Source organism: Alligator sinensis, unplaced genomic scaffold (genome assembly GCF_000455745.1).
Source record: "Alligator sinensis unplaced genomic scaffold, ASM45574v1 scaffold178_1, whole genome shotgun sequence".
Lineage (NCBI taxonomy): Eukaryota > Metazoa > Chordata > Crocodylia > Alligatoridae > Alligator > Alligator sinensis.
The window spans coordinates 185,408-190,811 of NW_005842031.1; the positions used below are offsets into that span (position 1 = coordinate 185,408).

Sequence of the window (5,404 nt, forward strand, 5' to 3'; positions counted from 1 at the left end):
GATGGAGCTCATCCGGGCCTGGCGACTTAAAGGCATCCAGTTCTTCCAAATGACTCTGCACCATCTCAGGGTCTACGCATGGCAGTCTGGCGCCTTGCTGCTGCCTCTCTACAACCCCAGTGAGAGACTTGTCGTGCCCCTCACTTAGGAACACTGAGGCAAAGAACTCGTTGAGGAGTTCAGCCTTGTCCCCTCTGTCTGTCACCAGTTGTTTCTGCCCATTTAGCAGGGGTCCTATTCCTCCCTGGGCCTTCCTTTTACTCCCTATATATCTAAAAAACAATTTCTTGTTGTCTTTTACTTGGGTTGCCATCCTCAGCTCCATGGCAGCTTTGGCCCGTCTAACTGCCTCCCTACAAGCACGAGCAGAGGAGGTATATTCATCTTTGGTGATCTCTCCCTGTTTCCACTTTTTATGTGCTCCCCTTTTGTCCCTTAGGCTGCCCTGGATTTCTCTGGTCAGCCAGGGAAGCCTCCTGGCCCCTTTCCCCCTTTTGCCTCGCTCAGGGATCGCTTTGCTTTGTGCCCGAAGGATCATTTCCTTAAGGCACAGCCACCCTTCTTGGGCTCCCATCACTTCAAAACTCCTACTCTGCAGTGCGTCCTTGACTAATCGCCTGACTTCATTGAAATCAGCTTTCCTAAAGTCTAGCACTTTTACCCTACTAGTTACCTTACCCACTCGACGTCTTATGGTAAATTCTATTATTAGGATTATTAGGAACAAGTTCCCTGACAATGTTCTTTAAGGGGCCAAAGTTTGTAATCCTTTCTTCTACTGACCCCTAAGAAATATATAATAGATTAAGGGTAGTAAATCAGAGAGGCAGTGTAAACCAGGGCATGTCAGGTTGGGAGAAAGGAGGACTGGATTCTTTACCTTGATCAGTCACCCTCCTGCCACCTAAGCAAGTTACTTCACCTCTGTCACTGCTTCCCTTCTATCCTGCGCGCCTCCCAGTTACACTTAAAAGTTTTGTGATTTAACCTGGACTAGTAAGGTGAAACCAACACAAATACTTCTGGTATAGAGGGAACCATATTAGCATAAAAGTGATTATATTTGTATTAGCACTTTTATAGCAATATAACTCTCTGAACAAAGGTTTTATGGGCACAACGCAGTTAAAGGAAACAAAACCAAAGAAAAACCCACAGAAAGACCATACCCAGTCACATAACCACCCTGATAACACTTTTATGCATAGACTGCAAACTCTTAAAGGAAAGGAATGCCTCTTTGTGTTTGCATTTTACTGTGGCTTGCATAAAGGGACCCGAATCCTGACTAGGGGCACTCCATGATAACACAATTTAAGAAGACTTTTCTGCTCACTTCTGTCTCTCTCTCTGGGAGACAACCTATGAATATCCATCTACAGCATACTGTAATAGAATACAATGACGGTACATTACAACAAAGAAGCATTTTGCAAAAGCATCCTTCTTCTACCCCTTTGTTTAGAGATATTCCAACTCATTGATGTAGTTCTCAAATTTCAGAGAAATGTGTTGTTTCTTTAAGAAAATGACTATTTCTGATTTTATTTTCAAAATGTAGCTGGAAACACCAATGTGATATTAACACCTATCAGATTGGCAACTATACCATCTGAATTACCGTTTCTTACTAATAAGGAAATCATACTAAAACTTATAATATAAAAAGCACCTATATGGGATTTTTTAAAATTGCAACAACATATTCCAGAGATGAATAATCCCCTTTCCACATTACAAACATGCTACTATGGACTTAAAAACCATTGAACTGGACTGCCTTATCATTGCCAACTCAGACCCAATTACACTTTCCTCACCTCAAGTATTGCAAATAAAGCAAGAGTAAAATTTACAGCACTGATGCTTCGTAGATTTATAACTTTTCTCTATGCAACATAAAGATACAGCCTCATAATTAAATGCGCAGGCAAAAAATGCCAAGATTTCAAAAGGAATGTTTCTTTCAAAACAGGAAAAGTATGGTAATTCTGATCTAGATGTTATAGTTACAAAAGGAAATAGAAAACAAAGCTACATTTTTCCTCTTTAAATTCCAGGAGTACCTAGAATCTAAACAGATAAATACTAGTGGAGCTTTATTATTCTTTCACTTTTTTGCTTCTATAAAAGAAAATACCCAGTCCCTAAAACTTCCAGTTAATTGGAATACTGTCAAAATAATATTGCTGAAAGAAATGCAGTACAAAGAAATGTGAAGTATCTGTCACATGAATTAGCTTAGTGTTATTTCCAGCCTGACATGACAGATTTCTATTCTTTGATCTGTGTGAGACTTAGCTTCATTCCTCTTCCCATACAACTACTTTCTTCTGAACTTTAAAAAAAAAGAGAAAGTCTGCAAGCTGCTTTTCCAGAGTTAATTATTTGTCTTTCAAGCCACATTTCTAGTTCATACTGAAAGACAGCCCTGAACTTGTAGATAATCTCAAAGTATCTATATGCAAGATATTCAGAGCTGTTTCTGTGTAATTTTCAAGTGCAATTTTAAGTTATTTTATGCAAGGACCTATTTAATGGACAGCAAATATTAGTTATTACAGCAGCCTGAGAACTCAGTGCTTTGGCACAAATGAAAGTTTCAGTGCACGGGGTCACAGGCATGAGATTCCAATACAACCTTTTTATCAGTCTGTGATTAGCTCCTTAACAATGAGGGATGCTGCCTTTATGACTTATACTTAACCACTCCCACTCTTAACAACTGCCTGCTATTTCCCTAGCTTCTCATTGGAAACAGTGCGGGATCATTCACTTGTGATTTTCTGGTTAAAGCACAAGTATTAGGAGTCAGGGTAGCCAGACTCTATTCCCAGCTCTGCCACGTTATTTCCAGTATGATTTTGAACAAGTTCCTCCCTGTTTCTGTGTTTCTGTTCCCTGTGTTTGCATCACCCTAGGCTTTGACCTTTTTCTTCCAACAGCTCTGAGCAGGACGGGAGCACTGCCCCCATTTTACAGATGGGAAACTGCTGTCCACAAGGGACCTCCCCAATTCTACTGCATGGCCAAGATGTGAGCCCAGATCCTTAACCACATAACATACAACCCTTCTCCCTGCCACCTCACTTCCTTAAACAGCTGCTGACCTCCCTGGTAGTGCAGTTACATTTATGGTTATAGGTAACTAGCAAACTGCCCATCAAGAATGACAGGGTGGGGAGGGAGGGCAGGTGGGGACAGAGGTCTGCGTCCGGTCCCCCCCCCACCACCACCTCAGGCTAGGGCCGGTCCCTGCCTCCCCCTTCTGCTTCAGGCTGGAGCCTGGGTCTGGGCCTTCTCTTTGGGCCAGGGCCTGGGCGGTTCCCCACCTCCCCCCTACCACTTCAGGCTGGGGCCACCCCCCCTCCTCCCTGCCTCTTTGGGCCAGGGCCTGGGCCGTTTCCCTCCTCCCTTTTGGCTGGGGCCACTCCTCACCTCCCTCCCACCGCTTCCGCTGGAGCCCGTAACTGCCCATAACTGTGGTGGCAGATACAGCTGCGGCGGGGCACAGCCACCAGTAACTAACTCCTGCTCTGCTTCTCGCTCCCCTCCCTGGCAGCTGTTGTTTGGGGGGGGACGGCTCCTGGCTCCAAGAAGCACACCCGAGGGGGCAAGGCCAGCACTGCTGGCCTCGTCTGCCCACTCCATCTCCTCCATTATGGCTGCACTCTGTTCCCCGACGTCCCCCTCTGCCTCCCAGGAGCAGGGAAGGGGGGTCTGCCATCTGTCTCTGTCTGTCTAGAGTACTCCAACTGGTTGCCGAGACAGCCAATCAGAGTGCAAATAAAGTGTTATGGACAGACAGACAGAGGCTTTTATAATATTAGAATTTTGGGTGCTTGTTGGAAGGTGGCTTGCTGGCTCATTCTCTAGCTTGCCCCCCTTGCCTTCTCCCTGGCATTTTGCACACTGCTTCTGTAAGGATCTAGTTCACTGTATTCCCAATTCGCTCTTCCTTACAGCATCCTCTTTGTGCCACGGTGTGACATAGGCCTTCATATGGGGGGCCACTAAGTGCACATCAAGTGATTACTATGGACAACTAAAGAAGAAAGTGGGGATGGGAGTGAAGTTCAAAGTTTCCAAATGAGTATGCTGAGAGGGGACACCAAGCAGAGCACACTGGACCACCCACTGGTCCTTAAACACATCCAAGGAACCAGTGGATGCTGCCCAGTGAGGTTTTGCCCAGACACATGAAGGGCCCAGGGGCAGGAAAACAGCCCCATGGTCCCCAGGGGTCCTCCTGGCCTGAGCCTCCTTCCTGGTCAGGTAGATTGCTACCTTAGCTAGGATAACCATGTGACAGGTACAGTTGTTTCACAGGGGTTTTGGCATTGAGAGTTCAGCCATTGAATCCATACAAGGTGCGACCCTGGTGTTTCAGCATGTAGACCACATCCATGGTGGTCATGGTCTTGCACTTGGCACATCAGGCTGGAGATGCGCTTGATGCCACCATGGCGAGCCAGGCAGTGGATGGCCAGCTTGGTGACATTGTCGTGGAGGACTCTGCAGTGGCACTTGGCACCGCCTGTCCCCAGCCCCTTGCCCACTTTGCCATGGGCAGTCACGATCAAGAATGTGCAGGTGATAGTGTGTCACAGGTTTAGTTGTTACACCTTCAAGGAAGTGAGGGCTTAGGCCCACCAAGTAAAACTATCCTTAAGGAGGCCACTGAGGGCAGAACAACTGTTTCCTTGGGACAAATCAAAGCAAAGCAGGGAAAGGAGTGAGGGTCACAGGTTCAAAACGGGGGCACTGGGCCAAGCACACCAGACAGTGCCCAGCAGAGTCACAGGAGACTGTACTCGCCCTGTCAGTGGAAGTTCTTGTGTTCATTAGCACACAGTGCCTGCCATCAGAAACACCTTTAAGGTTCATTTCTGTGTACACCAGGTGGTGAGCTGAGGTGCAAGAGAGGAGGGAGGGCTCCCTCACTCTCGGTGGTCACAACCTAGGCAGATACCAGCTTGGCTTGGCCATCACATTCAGGCACGCTGGAGTGTGGCAGAGACCCCACAGAATCAGAGGGTGAGGGCTGGAAGGGAGCTCGGGAGGGCATGGAGCCCCCCTGCTCCCAGCCCGTCTGCCCCCAGCAGGGCTTTGTCTGCCGGCTCAACACCCCCCAAGCAGGGAGACTCCGAAGCCTAGTCCAGAGCTTCCCCGCCCTCCGCCTCAGAGAGGCTCCCCTCATCTCTACCCTCAGCCCCCCTGCTGCAGCGCGAGCCCATTGCTCCCTGGCCTGCCATGTCCTGCCCTGCCAGCAGCCCGCTCCGTCCCCTTCGGAGCGTGGAGGGCTGCTGTTAAGTCCCTCCTCCGTCCTCTCCTCTCCCACTAAACAGCCCGGTCCCCACAGCCTCTGCCCCCCGGCCCGGGGCCCCGCGCCGCCCCTCCCCTG

The 5,404-nt window shown here is 48.2% G+C and overlaps 1 pseudogene; it reads right to left on the bottom strand.

Annotated features, from left to right (window-relative positions):
• Window positions 1-4,348: 4,348 nt before the first annotated feature.
• LOC112550083 lies at window positions 4,349-4,589 on the bottom strand (annotated as a pseudogene).
• Window positions 4,590-5,404: the final 815 nt, after the last annotated feature.